This window comes from Taudactylus pleione, unplaced genomic scaffold, assembly GCF_031769625.1.
Source record: "Taudactylus pleione unplaced genomic scaffold, aTauple2 ptg000016l, whole genome shotgun sequence".
NCBI lineage: Eukaryota > Metazoa > Chordata > Amphibia > Anura > Myobatrachidae > Taudactylus > Taudactylus pleione.
In genome coordinates this window covers 15,326,810-15,351,267 of record NW_028284418.1, presented here as the reverse complement: position 1 = coordinate 15,351,267, position 24,458 = coordinate 15,326,810, and the positions used below count along the sequence as shown (strand labels likewise).

Here is a 24,458-nt window from a genome sequence, read left to right as displayed (position 1 = left end):
CAAACCTTTAAAATAATGATATCTGCTAACAGTAAAGATATTAAAATTTTAATTTTGCATGAATTAATTATGTGCCCTATCAGAACTAATATTTTACTACTTCATGCATCTCAATTTCTTTTGTTATTTCAATGAAAATAAACAAAATGCAATTCAATAAAAAATATGAATTTCTCATCGATTTTATGTTTAATAATGAACTTTCTTTTAACCTTTGCTGATATCTTTTCAATTAATACTTTAAAACAAAAAACCCTTCAATTTTGATGTTCTAGATCTGTGAGCTATCCTAATGATATGCACATGTGGTAGCATGGCCAAGGGGACTAAGGCGCTGGATTAAGGCTCCAGTCTTTTTGGAGACGTGGGTTCAAATCCCACTGCTGCCATATTTATTATACAAAGAGTAGGCCAGTTATTGATGTCAAAGTGATTCTTTTTTTCCATTAGATAGGATATTACCCAGCTGAAATTTGTTGGTGGAAGATTCCTCTAGCTACTCAACAGTTCATCATTGTTACAAGAGACTTCCCAAATGTTTTAAAAATGTTATCTGCTAACAGTCAAGATGAGCCAAAATTAAGTTGGCATGAAGTAATTAGAAGTAATATCATAACTAATATTTAATTACTGAGTTGTCCTATCATACAATTAGAGATGGAAATGTTGGCAACGTGACTCATTGGTATAAATTGATGGATTTATATTCTGATTTCTCTAACTTTTCTATCACTCTGGATTTTAATCTCACAGCTGTCTATTTTAGGCATTTGAATAATACTTCAAAGTTGTTTGGATACATCAGTTGCGCTAAATGAAGGAAATTTGAAGTCAAATATAATCATTACTTGTTAAATGTACCTGGCTTCTTTTGCATTTTATCTCAGCTTTTCCTGACTTTGGGTAAAGTTTTGAATGACATTCCAGATATGAGAGCTAAAATATTTTAAAGTGTACAGCAGGTTGTAGGATGACAGAGCTATTCAAGCCGTTGGAATTAAATCCCACTGCTGCCATATTTATTCTCCAAGGAGAAGATCCAGTGATATATATCAAAGTGGTTTCCTAAAGTAGATAAGGTATAAAAGAAGCTAAATTTGGTTGGTGGAAGCACACCTTAAGCTGTCACATGCAGTAGTTTAAAACAATTTATCATCAATTCATGATTGATCAGATATTAACCAACTGAAAAGGAGAAGATCCAGTGACTTATATCAAAGTGGTTTCCTAAAGTAGATAAGGTATAAAAGAAGCTAAATTTGGTTGGTGGAAGCACACCTTAAGCTGTCACATGCAGTAGTTCAAAACAATTTATCATCAATTCATGATTGATCAGATATTAACCAACTGAAAAAGGATGGTGATAGTATCCTGCATTAGTCAACGAGTTCTAAACCATTCATCATAGTTGCAACAGTCTTCTCAAACCTTTAAAATAATGATATCTGCTAACAGTAAAGATATAAAAATTTTAATTTTGCATGAATTAATTATGTGCCCTATCAGAACTAATATTTTACTACTTCATGCATCTCAATTTCTTTTGTTATTTCAATGAAAATAAACAAAATGCAATTCAATAAAAAATATGAATTTCTCATCGATTTTATGTTTAATAATGAACTTTCTTTTAACCTTTGCTGACATCTTTTCAATTAATACTTTAAAACAAAAATCCCTTTAATTTTGATGTTCTAGATCTGTGAGCTATCCTAATGCTAAGCACATATGGTAGCATGGCCGAGCAGTCTAAGGCGCTGGATTAAAGCTCCAGTCTCTTCGGAGGCATGGGTTCAAATCCCTCTGCTGCCATATTTATTATACAAAGAGTAGGCCAGTTATTGATGGCAAAGTGATTCTTTTTTTCCATTAGAAAAATTTGTTGGTGGAAGATTCCTCTAGCTACTCAACAGTTCATCATTGTTACAAGAGACTTCCCAAATGTTTTAAAAATGTTATCTACTAACAGTCAAGATGAGCCAAAATTAAGTTGGCATGAAGTAATTAGAAGTAATATCATAACTAATATTTAATTACTGAGTTGTCTTATCATACAATTAGAGATGGAAATGTTGGCAACGTGACTCATAGGTATAAATTGATGGATTTATATTCCGATTTCTCTAACTTTCCTATCACTCTGGATTTTAATCTCACAGCTGTCTATTTTAGGCATTTGAATAATACTTCAAAGTTGTTTGGATACATCAGTTGCGCTAAATGAAGGAAATTTGAAGTCAAATATAATCATTACTTGTTAAATGTACCTGGCTTCTTTTGCATTTTATCTCAGCTTTTCCTGACTTTGGGTAAAGTTTTGAATGACATTCCAGATATGAGAGCTAAAATATTTTAAAGTGTACAGCAGGTTGTAGGATGACAGAGCTATTCAAGCCACTGGAATCAAATCCCACTGCTGCCATATTTATTCTCCAAGGAGAAGATCCAGTGATATTTACCAAAGTGGTTTCCTCAAGTAGATAAGGTATAAAAGAAGCTAAATTTGGTTGGTGGAAGCACACCTTAAGCTGTCACATGCAGTAGTTTAAAACAATTTATCATCAACTGATGATTGATCAGATATTAACCAACTGAAAAGGAGAAGATCCAGTGACTTATATCAAAGTGGTTTCCTAAAGTATATAAGGTATGAAAGAAGCTACATTTGGTTAGTGGAAGCACACCTTAAGCTGTCACATGCAGTAGTTCAAAACAATTTATCATCAATTCATGATTGATCAGATATTAACCAACTAAAAAGGATGGTGATAGTATCCTGCATTAGTCACCGAGTTCTAAACAGTTCATCATAGTTGCAACAGTCTTCTCAAACATTTAAAATAATGATATCTGCTAACAGTAAAGATATTCAAATTTTAATTTTGCATGAAGTAATTATGTGCCCTATCAGAACTAATATTTTACTACTTCATGCATCTCAATTTCTTTTGTTATTTCAATGAAAATAAACAAAATGCAATTCAATAAAAAATATGAATTTCTCATCGATTTTATGTTTAATAATGAACTTTCTTTTAACCTTTGCTGATATCTTTTCAATTAATACTTTAAAACAAAAAACCCTTCAATTTTGATGTTCTAGATCTGTGAGCTATCCTAATGATATGCACATGTGGTAGCATGGCCAAGGGGTCTAAGGCGCTGGATTAAGGCTCCAGTCTTTTTGGAGACGTGGGTTCAAATCCCACTGCTGCCATATTTATTATACAAAGAGTAGGCCAGTTATTGATGTCAAAGTGATTCTTTTTTTCCATTAGATAGGATATTACCCAGCTGAAATTTGTTGGTGGAAGATTCCTCTAGCTACTCAACAGTTCATCATTGTTACAAGAGACTTCCCAAATGTTTTAAAAATGTTATCTGCTAACAGTCAAGATGAGCCAAAATTAAGTTGGCATGAAGTAATTAGAAGTAATATCATAACTAATATTTAATTACTGAGTTGTCTTATCATACAATTAGAGATGGAAATGTTGGCAACGTGACTCATTGGTATAAATTGATGGATTTATATTCTGATTTCTCTAACTTTTCTATCACTCTGGATTTTAATCTCACAGCTGTCTATTTTAGGCATTTGAATAATACTTCAAAGTTGTTTGGATACATCAGTTGCGCTAAATGAAGGAAATTTGAAGTCAAATATAATCATTACTTGTTAAATGTACCTGGCTTCTTTTGCATTTTATCTCAGCTTTTCCTGACTTTGGGTAAAGTTTTGAATGACATTCCAGATATGAGAGCTAAAATATTTTAAAGTGTACAGCAGGTTGTAGGATGACAGAGCTATTCAAGCCGTTGGAATTAAATCCCACTGCTGCCATATTTATTCTCCAAGGAGAAGATCCAGTGATATATATCAAAGTGGTTTCCTAAAGTAGATAAGGTATAAAAGAAGCTAAATTTGGTTGGTGGAAGCACACCTTAAGCTGTCACATGCAGTAGTTTAAAACAATTTATCATCAACTGATGATTGATCAGATATTAACCAACTGAAAAGGAGAAGATCCAGTGACTTATATCAAAGTGGTTTCCTAAAGTAGATAAGGTATAAAAGAAGCTAAATTTGGTTGGTGGAAGCACACCTTAAGCTGTCACATGCAGTAGTTCAAAACAATTTATCATCAATTCATGATTGATCAGATATTAACCAACTGAAAAAGGATGGTGATAGTATCCTGCATTAGTCAACGAGTTCTAAACCATTCATCATAGTTGCAACAGTCTTCTCAAACCTTTAAAATAATGATATCTGCTAACAGTAAAGATATTAAAATTTTAATTTTGCATGAATTAATTATGTGCCCTATCAGAACTAATATTTTACAACTTCATGCATCTCAATTTCTTTTGTTATTTCAATGAAAATAAACAAAATGCAATTCAATAAAAAATATGAATTTCTCATCGATTTTATGTTTAATAATGAACTTTCTTTAAACCTTTGCTGACATCTTTTCAATTAATACTTTAAAACAAAAAACCCTTTAATTTTGATGTTCTAGATCTGTGAGCTATCCTAATGATATGCACATGTGGTAGCATGGCCGAGCGGTCTAAGGCGCTGGATTAAGGCTCCAGTCTCTTTGGAGGCGTGGGTTCAAATCCCACTGCTGCCATATTTATTATACAAAGAGTAGGCCAGTTATTGATGTCAAAGTGATTCTTTTTTTCCATTAGATAGGATATTACCCAGCTGAAATTTGTTGGTGAAAGATTCCTCTAGCTACTCAACAGTTCATCATTGTTACAAGAGACTTCCCAAATGTTTTAAAAATGTTATCTGCTAACAGTCAAGATGAGCCAAAATTAAGTTGGCATGAAGTAATTAGAAGTAATATCATAACTAATATTTAATTACTGAGTTGTCTTATCATACAATAAGAGATGGAAATGTTGGCAACGTGACTCATTGGTATAAATTGATGGATTTATATTCCGATTTCTCTAACTTTCCTATCACTCTGGATTTTAATCTCACAGCTGTTTATTTTAGGCATTTGAATAATACTTCAAAGTTGTTTGGATACATCAGTTGCGCTAAATGAAGGAAATTTGAAGTCAAATATAATCATTACTTGTTAAATGTACCTGGCTTCTTTTGCATTTTATCTCAGCTTTTCCTGACTTTGGGTAAAGTTTTGAATGACATTCCAGATATGAGAGCTAAAATATTTTAAAGTGTACAGCAGGTTGTAGGATGACAGAGCTATTCAAGCCGTTGGAATCAAATCCCACTGCTGCCATATTTATTCTCCAAGGAGAAGATCCAGTGATATATATCAAAGTGGTTTCCTAAAGTAGATAAGGTATAAAAGAAGCTAAATTTGGTTGGTGGAAACACACCTTAAGCTGTCACATGCAGTAGTTTAAAACAATTTATCATCAACTGATGATTGATCAGATATTAACCAACTGAAAAGGAGAAGATCCAGTGACTTATATCAAAGTGGTTTCCTAAAGTAGATAAGGTATAAAAGAAGCTAAATTTGGTTGGTGGAAGCACACCTTAAGCTGTCACATGCAGTAGTTTAAAACAATTTATCATCAACTGATGATTGATCAGATATTAACCAACTGAAAAGGAGAAGATCCAGTGACTTATCTCAAAGTGGTTTCCTAAAGTAGATAAGGTATAAAAGAAGCTACATTTGGTTGGTGGAAGCACACCTTAAGCTGTCACATGCAGTAGTTCAAAACAATTTATCATCAATTCATGATTGATCAGATATTAACCAACTGAAAAAGGATGGTGATAGTATCCTGCATTAGTCACCGAGTTCTAAACCGTTCATCATATTTGCAACAGTCTTCTCAAACCTTTAAAATAATGATATCTGCTAACAGTAAAGATATTCAAATTTAAATTTTGCATGAAGTAATTATGTGCCCTATCAGAACTAATATTTTACTACTTCATGCATCTCAATTTCTTTTGTTATTTCAATGAAAATAAACAAAATGCAATTCAATAAAAAATATGAATTTCTCATCAATTTTATGTTTAATAATGAACTTTCTTTTAACCTTTGCTGACATCTTTTCAATTAATACTTTAAAACAAAAATCCCTTTAATTTTGATGTTCTAGATCTGTGAGCTATCCTAATGATAAGCACATATGGTAGCATGGCCGAGCAGTCTAAGGCGCTGGATTAAGGCTCCAGTCTCTTCGGAGGCATGGGTTCAAATCCCTCTGCTGTCATATTTATTATACAAAGAGTAGGCCAGTTATTGATGGCAAAGTGATTCTTTTTTTCCATTAGAAAAATTTGTTGGTGGAAGATTCCTCTAGCTACTCAACAGTTCATCATTGTTACAAGAGACTTCCCAAATGTTTTAAAAATGTTATCTACTAACAGTCAAGATGAGGCAGAATTAAGTTGGCATGAAGTAATTAGAAGTAATATCATAACTAATATTTAATTACTGAGTTGTCTTATCATACAATTAGAGATGGAAATGTTGGCAACGTGACTCATTGGTATAAATTGATGGATTTATATTCCGATTTCTCTAACTTTCCTATCACTCTGAATTTTAATCTCACAGCTGTCTATTTTAGGCATTTGAATAATACTTCAAAGTTGTTTGGATACATCAGTTGCGCTAAATGAAGGAAATTTGAAGTCAAATATAATCATTACTTGTTAAATGTACCTGGCTTCTTTTGCATTTTATCTCAGCTTTTCCTGACTTTGGGTAAAGTTTTGAATGACATTCCAGATATGAGAGCTAAAATATTTTAAAGTGTACAGCAGGTTGTAGGATGACAGAGCTATTCAAGCCACTGGAATCAAATCCCACTGCTGCCATATTTATTCTCCAAGGAGAAGATCCAGTGATATTTACCAAAGTGGTTTCCTCAAGTAGATAAGATATAAAAGAAGCTAAATTTGGTTGGTGGAAGCACACCTTAAGCTGTCACATGCAGTAGTTTAAAACAATTTATCATCAACTGATGATTGATCAGATATTAACCAACTGAAAAGGAGAAGATCCAGTGACTTATATCAAAGTGGTTTCCTAAAGTATATAAGGTATGAAAGAAGCTACATTTGGTTAGTGGAAGCACACCTTAAGCTGTCACATGCAGTAGTTCAAAACAATTTGTCATCAATTCATGATTGATCAGATATTAACCAACTGAAAAAGGATGGTGATAGTATCCTGCATTAGTCAACGAGTTCTAAACCGTTCATCATAGTTGCAACAGTCTTCTCAAACCTTTAAAATAATGATATCTGCTAACAGTAAAGATATTAAAATTTTAATTTTGCATGAATTAATTATGTGCCCTATCAGAACTAATATTTTACAACTTCATGCATCTCAATTTCTTTTGTTATTTCAATGAAAATAAACAAAATGCAATTCAATAAAAAATATGAATTTCTCATCGATTTTATGTTTAATAATGAACTTTCTTTAAACCTTTGCTGACATCTTTTCAATTAATACTTTAAAACAAAAAACCCTTTAATTTTGATGTTCTAGATCTGTGAGCTATGATATGCACATGTGGTAGCATGGCTGAGCAGTCTAAGGTGCTGGATTAAGGCTCCAGTCTCTTTGGAGGCGTGGGTTCAAATCCCACTGCTGCCATATTTATTATACAAAGAGTAGGCCAGTTATTGATGTCAAAGTGATTCTTTTTTTCCATTAGATAGGATATTACCCAGCTGAAATTTGTTGGTGAAAGATTCCTCTAGCTACTCAACAGTTCATCATTGTTACAAGAGACTTCCCAAATGTTTTAAAAATGTTATCTGCTAAGAGTAAAGATGAGCCAAAATTAAGTTGGCATGAAGTAATTAGAAGTAATATCATAACTAATATTTAATTACTGAGTTGTCTTATCATACAATAAGAGATGGAAATGTTGGCAACGTGACTCATTGGTATAAATTGATGGATTTATATTCCGATTTCTCTAACTTTCCTATCACTCTGGATTTTAATCTCACAGCTGTCTATTTTAGGCATTTGAATAATACTTCAAAGTTGTTTGGATACATCAGTTGCGCTAAATGAAGGAAATTTGAAGTCAAATATAATCATTACTTGTTAAATGTACCTGGCTTCTTTTGCATTTTATCTCAGCTTTTCCTGACTTTGGGTAAAGTTTTGAATGACATTCCAGATATGAGAGCTAAAATATTTTAAAGTGTACAGCAGGTTGTAGGATGACAGAGCTATTCAAGCCGTTGGAATCAAATCCCACTGCTGCCATATTTATTCTCCAAGGAGAAGATCCAGTGATATATATCAAAGTGGTTTCCTAAAGTAGATAAGGTATAAAAGAAGCTAAATTTGGTTGGTGGAAGCACACCTTAAGCTGTCACATGCAGTAGTTTAAAACAATTTATCATCAACTGATGATTGATCAGATATTAACCAACTGAAAAGGAGAAGATCCAGTGACTTATATCAAAGTGGTTTCCTAAAGTAGATAAGGTATAAAAGAAGCTAAATTTGGTTGGTGGAAGCACACCTTAAGCTGTCACATGCAGTAGTTTAAAACAATTTATCATCAACTGATGATTGATCAGATATTAACCAACTGAAAAGGAGAAGATCCAGTGACTTATCTCAAAGTGGTTTCCTAAAGTAGATAAGGTATAAAAGAAGCTACATTTGGTTGGTGGAAGCACACCTTAAGCTGTCACATGCAGTAGTTCAAAACAATTTATCATCAATTCATGATTGATCAGATATTAACCAACTGAAAAAGGATGGTGATAGTATCCTGCATTAGTCACCGAGTTCTAAACCGTTCATCATAGTTGCAACAGTCTTCTCAAACCTTTAAAATAATGATATCTGCTAACAGTAAAGATATTCAAATTTAAATTTTGCATGAAGTAATTATGTGCCCTATCAGAACTAATATTTTACTACTTCATGCATCTCAATTTCTTTTGTTATTTCAATGAAAATAAACAAAATGCAATTCAATAAAAAATATGAATTTCTCATCGATTTTATGTTTAATAATGAACTTTCTTTTAACCTTTGCTGACATCTTTTCAATTAATACTTTAAAACAAAAATCCCTTTAATTTTGATGTTCTAGATCTGTGAGCTATCCTAATGATAAGCACATATGGTAGCATGGCCGAGCAGTCTAAGGCGCTGGATTAAGGCTCCAGTCTCTTCGGAGGCATGGGTTCAAATCCCTCTGCTGCCATATTTATTATACAAAGAGTAGGCCAGTTATTGATGGCAAAGTGATTCTTTTTTTCCATTAGAAAAATTTGTTGGTGGAAGATTCCTCTAGCTACTCAACAGTTCATCATTGTTACAAGAGACTTCCCAAATGTTTTAAAAATGTTATCTACTAACAGTCAAGATGAGGCAAAATTAAGTTGGCATGAAGTAATTAGAAGTAATATCATAACTAATATTTAATTACTGAGTTGTCTTATCATACAATTAGAGATGGAAATGTTGGCAACGTGACTCATTGGTATAAATTGATGGATTTATATTCCGATTTCTCTAACTTTCCTATCACTCTGAATTTTAATCTCACAGCTGTCTATTTTAGGCATTTGAATAATACTTCAAAGTTGTTTGGATACATCAGTTGCGCTAAATGAAGGAAATTTGAAGTCAAATATAATCATTACTTGTTAAATGTACCTGGCTTCTTTTGCATTTTATCTCAGCTTTTCCTGACTTTGGGTAAAGTTTTGAATGACATTCCAGATATGAGAGCTAAAATATTTTAAAGTGTACAGCAGGTTGTAGGATGACAGAGCTATTCAAGCCACTGGAATCAAATCCCACTGCTGCCATATTTATTCTCCAAGGAGAAGATCCAGTGATATTTACCAAAGTGGTTTCCTCAAGTAGATAAGGTATAAAAGAAGCTAAATTTGGTTGGTGGAAGCACACCTTAAGCTGTCACATGCAGTAGTTTAAAACAATTTATCATCAACTGATGATTGATCAGATATTAACCAACTGAAAAGGAGAAGATCCAGTGACTTATATCAAAGTGGTTTCCTAAAGTATATAAGGTATGAAAGAAGCTACATTTGGTTAGTGGAAGCACACCTTAAGCTGTCACATGCAGTAGTTCAAAACAATTTATCATCAATTCATGATTGATCAGATATTAACCAACTGAAAAAGGATGGTGATAGTATCCTGCATTAGTCAACGAGTTCTAAACCGTTCATCATAGTTGCAACAGTCTTCTCAAACCTTTAAAATAATGATATCTGCTAACAGTAAAGATTTTAAAATTAAAATTTTGCATGAATTAATTATGTGCCCTATCAGAACTAATATTTTACAACTTCATGCATCTCAATTTCTTTTGTTATTTCAATGAAAATAAACAAAATGCAATTCAATAAAAAATATGAATTTCTCATCGATTTTATGTTTAATAATGAACTTTCTTTAAACCTTTGCTGACATCTTTTCAATTAATACTTTAAAACAAAAAACCCTTTAATTTTGATGTTCTAGATCTGTGAGCTATGATATGCACATGTGGTAGCATGGCTGAGCAGTCTAAGGCGCTGGATTAAGGCTCCAGTCTCTTTGGAGGCGTGGGTTCAAATCCCACTGCTGCCATATTTATTATACAAAGAGTAGGCCAGTTATTGATGTCAAAGTGATTCTTTTTTTCCATTAGATAGGATATTACCCAGCTGAAATTTGTTGGTGAAAGATTCCTCTAGCTACTCAACAGTTCATCATTGTTACAAGAGACTTCCCAAATGTTTTAAAAATGTTATCTGCTAAGAGTAAAGATGAGCCAAAATTAAGTTGGCATGAAGTAATTAGAAGTAATATCATAACTAATATTTAATTACTGAGTTGTCTTATCATACAATAAGAGATGGAAATGTTGGCAACGTGACTCATTGGTATAAATTGATGGATTTATATTCCGATTTCTCTAACTTTCCTATCACTCTGGATTTTAATCTCACAGCTGTCTATTTTAGGCATTTGAATAATACTTCAAAGTTGTTTGGATGCATCAGTTGCGCTAAATGAAGGAAATTTGAAGTCAAATATAATCATTACTTGTTAAATGTACCTGGCTTCTTTTGCATTTTATCTCAGCTTTTCCTGACTTTGGGTAAAGTTTTGAATGACATTCCAGATATGAGAGCTAAAATATTTTAAAGTGTACAGCAGGTTGTAGGATGACAGAGCTATTCAAGCCGTTGGAATCAAATCCCACTGCTGCCATATTTATTCTCCAAGGAGAAGATCCAGTGATATATATCAAAGTGGTTTCCTAAAGTAGATAAGGTATAAAAGAAGCTAAATTTGGTTGGTGGAAGCACACCTTAAGCTGTCACATGCAGTAGTTTAAAACAATTTATCATCAACTGATGATTGATCAGATATTAACCAACTGAAAAGGAGAAGATCCAGTGACTTATATCAAAGTGGTTTCCTAAAGTAGATAAGGTATAAAAGAAGCTAAATTTGGTTGGTGGAAGCACACCTTAAGCTGTCACATGCAGTAGTTTAAAACAATTTATCATCAACTGATGATTGATCAGATATTAACCAACTGAAAAGGAGAAGATCCAGTGACTTATCTCAAAGTGGTTTCCTAAAGTAGATAAGGTATAAAAGAAGCTACATTTGGTTGGTGGAAGCACACCTTAAGCTGTCACATGCAGTAGTTCAAAACAATTTATCATCAATTCATGATTGATCAGATATTAACCAACTGAAAAAGGATGGTGATAGTATCCTGCATTAGTCACCGAGTTCTAAACCGTTCATCATAGTTGCAACAGTCTTCTCAAACCTTTAAAATAATGATATCTGCTAACAGTAAAGATATTCAAATTTAAATTTTGCATGAAGTAATTATGTGCCCTATCAGAACTAATATTTTACTACTTCATGCATCTCAATTTCTTTTGTTATTTCAATGAAAATAAACAAAATGCAATTCAATAAAAAATATGAATTTCTCATCGATTTTATGTTTAATAATGAACTTTCTTTTAACCTTTGCTGACATCTTTTCAATTAATACTTTAAAACAAAAATCCCTTTAATTTTGATGTTCTAGATCTGTGAGCTATCCTAATGATAAGCACATATGGTAGCATGGCCGAGCAGTCTAAGGCGCTGGATTAAGGCTCCAGTCTCTTCGGAGGCATGGGTTCAAATCCCTCTGCTGCCATATTTATTATACAAAGAGTAGGCCAGTTATTGATGGCAAAGTGATTCTTTTTTTCCATTAGAAAAATTTGTTGGTGGAAGATTCCTCTAGCTACTCAACAGTTCATCATTGTTACAAGAGACTTCCCAAATGTTTTAAAAATGTTATCTACTAACAGTCAAGATGAGGCAAAATTAAGTTGGCAAGAAGTAATTAGAAGTAATATCATAACTAATATTTAATTACTTAGTTGTCTTATCATACAATTAGAGATGGAAATGTTGGCAACGTGACTCATTGGTATAAATTGATGGATTTATATTCCGATTTCTCTAACTTTCCTATCACTCTGAATTTTAATCTCACAGCTGTCTATTTTAGGCATTTGAATAATACTTCAAAGTTGTTTGGATACATCAGTTGCGCTAAATGAAGGAAATTTGAAGTCAAATATAATCATTACTTGTTAAATGTACCTGGCTTCTTTTGCATTTTATCTCAGCTTTTCCTGACTTTGGGTAAAGTTTTGAATGACATTCCAGATATGAGAGCTAAAATATTTTAAAGTGTACAGCAGGTTGTAGGATGACAGAGCTATTCAAGCCACTGGAATCAAATCCCACTGCTGCCATATTTATTCTCCAAGGAGAAGATCCAGTGATATTTACCAAAGTGGTTTCCTCAAGTAGATAAGGTATAAAAGAAGCTAAATTTGGTTGGTGGAAGCACACCTTAAGCTGTCACATGCAGTAGTTTAAAACAATTTATCATCAACTGATGATTGATCAGATATTAACCAACTGAAAAGGAGAAGATCCAGTGACTTATATCAAAGTGGTTTCCTAAAGTATATAAGGTATGAAAGAAGCTACATTTGGTTAGTGGAAGCACACCTTAAGCTGTCACATGCAGTAGTTCAAAACAATTTATCATCAATTCATGATTGATCAGATATTAACCAACTGAAAAAGGATGGTGATAGTATCCTGCATTAGTCAACGAGTTCTAAACCGTTCATCATAGTTGCAACAGTCTTCTCAAACCTTTAAAATAATGATATCTGCTAACAGTAAAGATTTTAAAATTAAAATTTTGCATGAATTAATTATGTGCCCTATCAGAACTAATATTTTACAACTTCATGCATCTCAATTTCTTTTGTTATTTCAATGAAAATAAACAAAATGCAATTCAATAAAAAATATGAATTTCTCATCGATTTTATGTTTAATAATGAACTTTCTTTAAACCTTTGCTGACATCTTTTCAATTAATACTTTAAAACAAAAAACCCTTTAATTTTGATGTTCTAGATCTGTGAGCTATGATATGCACATGTGGTAGCATGGCTGAGCAGTCTAAGGCGCTGGATTAAGGCTCCAGTCTCTTTGGAGGCGTGGGTTCAAATCCCACTGCTGCCATATTTATTATACAAAGAGTAGGCCAGTTATTGATGTCAAAGTGATTCTTTTTTTCCATTAGATAGGATATTACCCAGCTGAAATTTGTTGGTGAAAGATTCCTCTAGCTACTCAACAGTTCATCATTGTTACAAGAGACTTCCCAAATGTTTTAAAAATGTTATCTGCTAAGAGTAAAGATGAGCCAAAATTAAGTTGGCATGAAGTAATTAGAAGTAATATCATAACTAATATTTAATTACTGAGTTGTCTTATCATACAATAAGAGATGGAAATGTTGGCAACGTGACTCATTGGTATAAATTGATGGATTTATATTCCGATTTCTCTAACTTTCCTATCACTCTGGATTTTAATCTCACAGCTGTCTATTTTAGGCATTTGAATAATACTTCAAAGTTGTTTGGATACATCAGTTGCGCTAAATGAAGGAAATTTGAAGTCAAATATAATCATTACTTGTTAAATGTACCTGGCTTCTTTTGCATTTTATCTCAGCTTTTCCTGACTTTGGGTAAAGTTTTGAATGACATTCCAGATATGAGAGCTAAAATATTTTAAAGTGTACAGCAGGTTGTAGGATGACAGAGCTATTCAAGCCGTTGGAATCAAATCCCACTGCTGCCATATTTATTCTCCAAGGAGAAGATCCAGTGATATATATCAAAGTGGTTTCCTAAAGTAGATAAGGTATAAAAGAAGCTAAATTTGGTTGGTGGAAGCACACCTTAAGCTGTCACATGCAGTAGTTTAAAACAATTTATCATCAACTGATGATTGATCAGATATTAACCAACTGAAAAGGAGAAGATCCAGTGACTTATATCAAAGTGGTTTCCTAAAGTAGATAAGGTATAAAAGAAGCTAAATTTGGTTGGTGGAAGCACACCTTAAGCTGTCACATGCAGTAGTTTAAAACAATTTATCATCAACTGATGATTGATCAGATATTAACCAACTGAAAAGGAGAAGATCCAGTGACTTATCTCAAAGTGGTTTCCTAAAGTAGATAAGGTATAAAAGAAGCTACATTTGGTTGGTGGAAGCACACCTTAAGCTGTCACATGCAGTAGTTCAAAACAATTTATCATCAATTCATGATTGATCAGATATTAACCAACTGAAAAAGGATGGTGATAGTATCCTGCATTAGTCACCGAGTTCTAAACCGTTCATCATAGTTGCAACAGTCTTCTCAAACCTTTAAAATAATGATATCTGCTAACAGTAAAGATATTCAAATTTAAATTTTGCATGAAGTAATTATGTGCCCTATCAGAACTAATATTTTACTACTTCATGCATCTCAATTTCTTTTGTTATTTCAATGAAAATAAACAAAATGCAATTCAATAAAAAATATGAATTTCTCATCGATTTTATGTTTAATAATGAACTTTCTTTTAACCTTTGCTGACATCTTTTCAATTAATACTTTAAAACAAAAATCCCTTTAATTTTGATGTTCTAGATCTGTGAGCTATCCTAATGATAAGCACATATGGTAGCATGGCCGAGCAGTCTAAGGCGCTGGATTAAGGCTCCAGTCTCTTCGGAGGCATGGGTTCAAATCCCTCTGCTGCCATATTTATTATACAAAGAGTAGGCCAGTTATTGATGGCAAAGTGATTCTTTTTTTCCATTAGAAAAATTTGTTGGTGGAAGATTCCTCTAGCTACTCAACAGTTCATCATTGTTACAAGAGACTTCCCAAATGTTTTAAAAATGTTATCTACTAACAGTCAAGATGAGGCAAAATTAAGTTGGCATGAAGTAATTAGAAGTAATATCATAACTAATATTTAATTACTGAGTTGTCTTATCATACAATTAGAGATGGAAATGTTGGCAACGTGACTCATTGGTATAAATTGATGGATTTATATTCCGATTTCTCTAACTTTCCTATCACTCTGAATTTTAATCTCACAGCTGTCTATTTTAGGCATTTGAATAATACTTCAAAGTTGTTTGGATACATCAGTTGCGCTAAATGAAGGAAATTTGAAGTCAAATATAATCATTACTTGTTAAATGTACCTGGCTTCTTTTGCATTTTATCTCAGCTTTTCCTGACTTTGGGTAAAGTTTTGAATGACATTCCAGATATGAGAGCTAAAATATTTTAAAGTGTACAGCAGGTTGTAGGATGACAGAGCTATTCAAGCCACTGGAATCAAATCCCACTGCTGCCATATTTATTCTCCAAGGAGAAGATCCAGTGATATTTACCAAAGTGGTTTCCTCAAGTAGATAAGGTATAAAAGAAGCTAAATTTGGTTGGTGGAAGCACACCTTAAGCTGTCACATGCAGTAGTTTAAAACAATTTATCATCAACTGATGATTGATCAGATATTAACCAACTGAAAAGGAGAAGATCCAGTGACTTATATCAAAGTGGTTTCCTAAAGTATATAAGGTATGAAAGAAGCTACATTTGGTTAGTGGAAGCACACCTTAAGCTGTCACATGCAGTAGTTCAAAACAATTTATCATCAATTCATGATTGATCAGATATTAACCAACTGAAAAAGGATGGTGATAGTATCCTGCATTAGTCAACGAGTTCTAAACCGTTCATCATAGTTGCAACAGTCTTCTCAAACCTTTAAAATAATGATATCTGCTAACAGTAAAGATTTTAAAATTAAAATTTTGCATGAATTAATTATGTGCCCTATCAGAACTAATATTTTACAACTTCATGCATCTCAATTTCTTTTGTTATTTCAATGAAAATAAACAAAATGCAATTCAATAAAAAATATGAATTTCTCATCGATTTTATGTTTAATAATGAACTTTCTTTAAACCTTTGCTGACATCTTTTCAATTAATACTTTAAAACAAAAAACCCTTTAATTTTGATGTTCTAGATCTGTGAGCTATGATATGCACATGTGGTAGCATGGCTGAGCAGTCTAAGGCGCTGGATTAAGGCTCCAGTCTCTTTGGAGGCGTGGGTTCAAATCCCACTGCTGCCATATTTATTATACAAAGAGTAGGCCAGTTATTGATGTCAAAGTGATTCTTTTTTTCCATTAGATAGGATATTACCCAGCTGAAATTTGTTGGTGAAAGATTCCTCTAGCTACTCAACAGTTCATCATTGTTACAAGAGACTTCCCAAATGTTTTAAAAATGTTATCTGCTAAGAGTAAAGATGAGCCAAAATTAAGTTGGCATGAAGTAATTAGAAGTAATATCATAACTAATATTTAATTACTGAGTTGTCTTATCATACAATAAGAGATGGAAATGTTGGCAACGTGACTCATTGGTATAAATTGATGGATTTATATTCCGATTTCTCTAACTTTCCTATCACTCTGGATTTTAATCTCACAGCTGTCTATTTTAGGCATTTGAATAATACTTCAAAGTTGTTTGGATGCATCAGTTGCGCTAAATGAAGGAAATTTGAAGTCAAATATAATCATTACTTGTTAAATGTACCTGGCTTCTTTTGCATTTTATCTCAGCTTTTCCTGACTTTGGGTAAAGTTTTGAATGACATTCCAGATATGAGAGCTAAAATATTTTAAAGTGTACAGCAGGTTGTAGGATGACAGAGCTATTCAAGCCGTTGGAATCAAATCCCACTGCTGCCATATTTATTCTCCAAGGAGAAGATCCAGTGATATATATCAAAGTGGTTTCCTAAAGTAGATAAGGTATAAAAGAAGCTAAATTTGGTTGGTGGAAGCACACCTTAAGCTGTCACATGCAGTAGTTTAAAACAATTTATCATCAACTGATGATTGATCAGATATTAACCAACTGAAAAGGAGAAGATCCAGTGACTTATATCAAAGTGGTTTCCTAAAGTAGATAAGGTATAAAAGAAGCTAAATTTGGTTGGTGGAAGCACACCTTAAGCTGTCACATGCAGTAGTTTAAAACAATTTATCATCAACTGATGATTGATCAGATATTAACCAACTGAAAAGGAGAAGATCCAGTGACTTATCTCAAAGTGGTTTCCTAAAGTAGATAAGGTATAAAAGAAGCTACATTTGGTTGGTGGAAGCACACCTTAAGCTGTCACATGCAGTAGTTCAAAACAATTTATCATCAATTCATGATTGATCAGATATTAACCAACTGAAAAAGGATGGTGATAGTATCCTGCATTAGTCACCGAGTTCTAAACCGTTCATCATAGTTGCAACAGTCTTCTCAAACCTTTAAAATAATGATATCTGCTAACAGTAAAGATATTCAAATTTAAATTTTGCATGAAGTAATTATGTGCCCTATCAGAACTAATATTTTACTACTTCATGCATCTCAATTTCTTTTGTTATTTCAATGAAAATAAACAAAATGCAATTCAATAAAAAATATGAATTTCTCATCGATTTTATGTTTAATAATGAACTTTCTTTTAACCTTTGCTGACATCTTTTCAATTAATACTTTAAAACAAAAATCCCTTTAATTTTGATGTTCTAGATCTGTGAGCTATCCTAATGATAAGCACATATGGTAGCATGGCCGAGCAGTCTAAGGCGCTGGATTAAGGCTCCAGTCTCTTCGGAGGCATGGGTTCAAATCCCTCTGCTGCCATATTTATTATACAAAGAGTAGGCCAGTTATTGATGGCAAAGTGATTCTTTTTTTCCATTAGAAAAATTTGTTGGTGGAAGATTCCTCTAGCTACTCAACAGTTCATCATTGTTACAAGAGACTTCCCAAATGTTTTAAAAATGTTATCTACTAACAGTCAAGATGAGGCAAAATTAAGTTGGCAAGAAGTAATTAGAAGTAATATCATAACTAATATTTAATTACTTAGTTGTCTTATCATACAATTAGAGATGGAAATGTTGGCAACGTGACTCATTGGTATAAATTGATGGATTTATATTCCGATTTCTCTAACTTTCCTATCACTCTGAATTTTAATCTCACAGCTGTCTATTTTAGGCATTTGAATAATACTTCAAAGTTGTTTGGATACATCAGTTGCGCTAAATGAAGGAAATTTGAAGTCAAATATAATCATTACTTGTTAAATGTACCTGGCTTCTTTTGCATTTTATCTCAGCTTTTCCTGACTTTGGGTAAAGTTTTGAATGACATTCCAGATATGAGAGCTAAAATATTTTAAAGTGTACAGCAGGTTGTAGGATGACAGAGCTATTCAAGCCACTGGAATCAAATCCCACTGCTGCCATATTTATTCTCCAAGGAGAAGATCCAGTGATATTTACCAAAGTGGTTTCCTCAAGTAGATAAGGTATAAAAGAAGCTAAATTTGGTTGGTGGAAGCACACCTTAAGCTGTCACATGCAGTAGTTTAAAACAATTTATCATCAACTGATGATTGATCAGATATTAACCAACTGAAAAGGAGAAGATCCAGTGACTTATATCAAAGTGGTTTCCTAAAGTATATAAGGTATGAAAGAAGCTACATTTGGTTAGTGGAAGCACACCTTAAGCTGTCACACGCAGTAGTTCAAAACAATTTATCATCAATTCATGATTGATCAGATATTAACCAACTGAAAAAGGATGGTGATAGTATCCTGCATTAGTCAACGAGTTCTAAACCGTTCATCATAGTTGCAACAGTCTTCTCAAACCTTTAAAATAATGATATCTGCTAACAGTAAAGATATTAAAATTTTAATTTTGCATGAATTAATTATGTGCCCTATCAGAACTAATATTTTACAACTTCATGCATCTCAATTTCTTTTGTTATTTCAATGAAAATAAACAAAATGCAATTCAATAAAAAATATGAATTTCTCATCGATTTTATGTTTAATAATGAACTTTCTTTAAACCTTTGCTGACATCTTCTCAATTAATACTTTAAAACAAAAAACCCTTTAATTTTGATGTTCTAGATCTGTGAGCTATCCTAATGATATGCACATGTGGTAGCATGGCCGAGCGGTCTAAGGCGCTGGATTAAGGCTCCAGTCTCTTTGGAGGCGTGGGTTCAAATCCCACTGCTGCCATATTTATTATACAAAGAGTAGGCCAGTTATTGATGTCAAAGTGATTCTTTTTTCCATTAGATAGGATATTACCCAGCTGAAATTTGTTGGTGAAAGATTCCTCTAGCTACTCAACAGTTCATCATTGTTACAAGAGACTTCCCAAATGTTTTAAAAATGTTATCTGCTAACAGTCAAGATGAGCCAAAATTAAGTTGGCATGAAGTAATTAGAAGTAATATCATAACTAATATTTAATTACTGAGTTGTCTTATCATACAATTAGAGATGGAAATGTTGGCAACGTGACTCATTGGTATAAATTGATGGATTTATATTCCGATTTCTCTAACTTTTCTATCACTCTGGATTTTAATCTCACAGCTGTCTATTTTAGGCATTTGAATAATACTTCAAAGTTGTTTGGATACATCAGTTGCGCTAAATGAAGGAAATTTGAAGTCAAATATAATCATTACTTGTTAAATGTACCTGGCTTCTTTTGCATTTTATCTCAGCTTTTCCTGACTTTGGGTAAAGTTTTGAATGACATTCCAGATATGAGAGCTAAAATATTTTAAAGTGTACAGCAGGTTGTAGGATGACAGAGCTATTCAAGCCGTTGGAATCAAATCCCACTGCTGCCATATTTATTCTCCAAGGAGAAGATCCAGTGATATATATCAAAGTGGTTTCCTAAAGTAGATAAGGTATAAAAGAAGCTAAATTTGGTTGGTGGAAGCACCCCTTAAGCTGTCACATACAGTAGTTTTAAACAAATTATCATCAACTGATGATTGATCAGATATTAACCAACTGAAAAGGAGAAGATCCAGTGACTTATATCAAAGTGGTTTCCTAAAGTAGATAAGGTATAAAAGAAGCTAAATTTGGTTGGTGGAAGCACACCTTAAGCTGTCACATGCAGTAGTTTAAAACAATTTATCATCAACTGATGATTGATCAGATATTAACCAACTGAAAAGGAGAAGATCCAGTGACTTATCTCAAAGTGGTTTCCTAAAGTAGATAAGGTATAAAAGAAGCTACATTTGGTTGGTGGAAGCACACCTTAAGCTGTCACATGCAGTAGTTCAAAACAATTTATCATCAATTCATGATTGATCAGATATTAACCAACTGAAAAAGGATGGTGATAGTATCCTGCATTAGTCACCGAGTTCTAAACCGTTCATCATAGTTGCAACAGTCTTCTCAAACCTTTAAAATAATGATATCTGCTAACAGTAAAGATATTCAAATTTAAATTTTGCATGAAGTAATTATGTGCCCTATCAGAACTAATATTTTACTACTTCATGCATCTCAATTTCTTTTGTTATTTCAATGAAAATAAACAAAATGCAATTCAATAAAAAATATGAATTTCTCATCGATTTTTTGTTTAATAATGAACTTTCTTTTAACCTTTGCTGACATCTTTTCAATTAATACTTTAAAACAAAAATCCCTTTAATTTTGATGTTCTAGATCAGTGAGCTATCCTAATGATAAGCACATATGGTAGCATGGCCGAGCAGTCTAAGGTGCTGGATTAAGGCTCCAGTCTCTGCCGAGGCATAGGTTCAAATCCCTCTGCTGCCATATTTATTATACAAAGAGTAGGCCAGTTATTGATGGCAAAGTGATTCTTTTTTTCCATTAGAAAGGATATTACCCAGCTGAAATTTGTTGGTGGAAGATTCCTCTAGCTACTCAACAGTTCATCATTGTTACAAGAGACTTCCCAAATGTTTTAAAAATGTTATCTACTAACAGTCAAGATGAGCCAAAATTAAGTTGGCATGAAGTAATTAGAAGTAATATCATAACTAATATTTAATTACTGAGTTGTCTTATCATACAATTAGAGATGGAAATGTTGGCAACGTGACTCATTGGTATAAATTGATGGATTTATATTCCGATTTCTCTAACTTTCCTATCACTCTGGATTTTAATCTCACAGCTGTCTATTTTAGACATTTGAATAATACTTCAAAGTTGTTTGGATACATCAGTTGCGCTAAATGAAGGAAATTTGAAGTCAAATATAATCATTACTTGTTAAATGTACCTGGCTTCTTTTGCATTTTATCTCAGCTTTTCCTGACTTTGGGTAAAGTTTTGAATGACATTCCAGATATGAGAGCTAAAATATTTTAAAGTGTACAGCAGGTTGTAGGATGACAGAGCTATTCAAGCCACTGGAATCAAATCCCACTGCTGCTATATTTATTCTCCAAGGAGAAGATCCAGTGATATTTACCAAAGTGGTTTCCTCAAGTAGATAAGGTATAAAAGAAGCTAAATTTGGTTGGTGGAAGCACACCTTAAGCTGTCACATGCAGTAGTTTAAAACAATTTATCATCAACTGATGATTGATCAGATATTAACCAACTGAAAAGGAGAAGATCCAGTGACTTATATCAAAGTGGTTTCCTAAAGTATATAAGGTATGAAAGAAGCTACATTTGGTTAGTGGGAGCACACCTTAAGCTGTCACATGCAGTAGTTCAAAACAATTTATCATCAATTCATGATTGATCAGATATTAACCAACTAAAAAGGATGGTGATAGTATCCTGCATTAGTCACCGAGTTCTAAACAGTTCATCATAGTTGCAACAGTCTTCTCAAACCTTTAAAATAATGATATCTGCTAACAGTAAAGATATTAAAATTTTAATTTTGCATGAATTAATTATGTGCCCTATCAGAACTAATATTTTACAACTTCATGCATCTCAATTTCTTTTGTCATTTCAATGAAAATAAACAAAATGCAATTCAATAAAAAATATGAATTTCTCATCGATTTTATGTTTAATAATGAACTTTCTTTAAACCTTTGCTGACATCTTTTCAATTAATACTTTAAAACAAAAAACCCTTTAATTTTGATGTTCTAGATCTGTGAGCTATCCTAATGATATGCACATGTGGTAGCATGGCCGAGCGGTCTAAGGCGCTGGATTAAGGCTCCAGTCTCTTTGGAGGCGTGGGTTCAAATCCCACTGCTGCCATATTTATTATACAAAGAGTAGGCCAGTTATTGATGTCAAAGTGATTCTTTTTTTCCATTAGATAGGATATTACCCAGCTGAAATTTGTTGGTGAAAGATTCCTCTAGCTACTCAACAGTTCATCATTGTTACAAGAGACTTCCCAAATGTTTTAAAAATGTTATCTGCTAAGAGTAAAGATGAGCCAAAATTAAGTTGGCATGAAGTAATTAGAAGTAATATCATAACTAATATTTAATTACTGAGTGGTCTTATCATACAATTAGAGATGGAAATGTTGGCAACGTGACTCATTGCTATAAATTGATGGATTTATATTCCGATTTCTCTAACTTTCCTATCACTCTGGATTTTAATCTCACAGCTGTCTATTTTAGGCATTTGAATAATACTTCAAAGTTGTTTGGATACATCGGTTGCGCTAAATGAAGGAAATCTGAAGTCAAATATAATCATTACTTGTTAAATGTACCTGGCTTCTTTTGCATTTTATCTCAGCTTTTCCTGACTTTGGGTAAAGTTTTGAATGACATTCCAGATATGAGAGCTAAAATATTTGAAAGTGTACAGCAGGTTGAAGGATGACAGAGCTATTCAAGCAGTTGGAATCAAATCCCACTGCTGCCATATTTATTCTCCAAGGTGAAGATCCAGTGATATATATCAAAATGGTTTCCTAAAGTAGATAAGGTATAAAAGAAGCTAAATTTGGTTGGTGGAAGCACACCTTAAGCTGTCACATGCAGTAGTTTAAAACAATTTATCATCAACTGATGATTGATCAGATATTAATCAACTGAAAAGGAGAAGATCCGGTGACTTATATCAAAGTGGTTTCCTAAAGTAGATAAGGTATAAAAGAAGCAACATTTGGTTGGTGGAAGCACACCTTAAGCTGTCACATGCAGTAGTTCAAAACAATTTATCATCAATTCATGATTGATCAGATATTAACCAACTGAAAAAGGATGGTGATAGTATCCTGCATTAGTCACCAAGTTCTAAACAGTTCATCATAGTTGCAACAGTCTTCTCAAACCTTTAAAATAATGATATCTGCTAACAGTAAAGATATTCAAATTTTAAGTTTGCATGAAGTAATTATGTGCCCTATCAGAACTAATATTTTACTACTTCATGCATCTCAATTTCTTTTGTTATTTCAATGAAAATAAACAAAATGCAATTCAATAAAAAATATGAATTTCTCATCGATTTAATGTTTAATAATGAACTTTCTTTTAACCTTGGCTGACATCTTTTCAATGAATACTTTAAAACAAAAAACCCTTTAATTTTGATGTTCTAGATCTGTGAGCTATCCTAATGACAAGCACATGTGGTAGCATGGCCGAGCGATCTAAGGCGCTGGATTAGGGCTCCAGTCTCTTCGGAGGCGTGGGTTTTAAAAATGTTGTCTGCTAACAGTCAAGATGAGCCAAAATTAAGTTGGCATGAAGTAATTAGAAGTAATATCATAACTAATATTTAATTACTGAGTGGTCTTATCATACAATTAGAGATGGAAATGTTGGCAACGTGACTCATTGCTATAAATTGATGGATTTATATTCCGATTTCTCTAACTTTCCTATCTCTCTGGATTTTAATCTCACAGCTGTCTATTTTAGGCATTTGAATAATACTTCAAAGTTGTTTGGATACATCAGTTGCGCTAAATGAAGGAAATCTGAAGTCAAATATAATCATTACTTGTTAAATGTACCTGGCTTCTTTTGCATTTTATCTCAGCTTTTCCTGACTTTGGGTAAAGTTTTGAATGACATTCCAGATATGAGAGCTAAAATATTTTAAAGTGTACAGCAGGTTGAAGGATGACAGAGCTATTCAAGCCGTTGGAATCAAATCCCACTGCTGCCA

The 24,458-nt window shown here is 32.9% G+C and overlaps 8 non-coding genes across 8 annotated transcripts; all 8 read left to right on the top strand.

The window, feature by feature from the left end:
- Positions 1–3,135: 3,135 nt before the first annotated feature.
- On the top strand, positions 3,136–3,217 carry TRNAL-AAG (transfer RNA leucine (anticodon AAG)). Its single transcript has one exon. It is a non-coding gene; the product is annotated as a tRNA-Leu (tRNA).
- Positions 3,218–4,558: 1,341 nt separating this feature from the next.
- Positions 4,559–4,640, top strand: TRNAL-AAG (transfer RNA leucine (anticodon AAG)). Its single transcript has one exon. It is a non-coding gene; the product is annotated as a tRNA-Leu (tRNA).
- Positions 4,641–7,543: 2,903 nt separating this feature from the next.
- TRNAL-AAG (transfer RNA leucine (anticodon AAG)) lies at positions 7,544–7,625 on the top strand. Its single transcript has one exon. It is a non-coding gene; the product is annotated as a tRNA-Leu (tRNA).
- Positions 7,626–10,528: 2,903 nt separating this feature from the next.
- TRNAL-AAG (transfer RNA leucine (anticodon AAG)) lies at positions 10,529–10,610 on the top strand. Its single transcript has one exon. It is a non-coding gene; the product is annotated as a tRNA-Leu (tRNA).
- Positions 10,611–13,513: 2,903 nt separating this feature from the next.
- Positions 13,514–13,595, top strand: TRNAL-AAG (transfer RNA leucine (anticodon AAG)). The gene has a single exon. It is a non-coding gene; the product is annotated as a tRNA-Leu (tRNA).
- A 2,903-nt stretch (positions 13,596–16,498) lies between these two features.
- On the top strand, positions 16,499–16,580 carry TRNAL-AAG (transfer RNA leucine (anticodon AAG)). The gene has a single exon. It is a non-coding gene; the product is annotated as a tRNA-Leu (tRNA).
- Positions 16,581–19,489: 2,909 nt separating this feature from the next.
- Positions 19,490–19,571, top strand: TRNAL-AAG (transfer RNA leucine (anticodon AAG)). Its single transcript has one exon. It is a non-coding gene; the product is annotated as a tRNA-Leu (tRNA).
- A 2,924-nt stretch (positions 19,572–22,495) lies between these two features.
- Positions 22,496–22,577, top strand: TRNAL-AAG (transfer RNA leucine (anticodon AAG)). The gene has a single exon. It is a non-coding gene; the product is annotated as a tRNA-Leu (tRNA).
- The last annotated feature ends 1,881 nt before the right edge of the window (positions 22,578–24,458 follow it).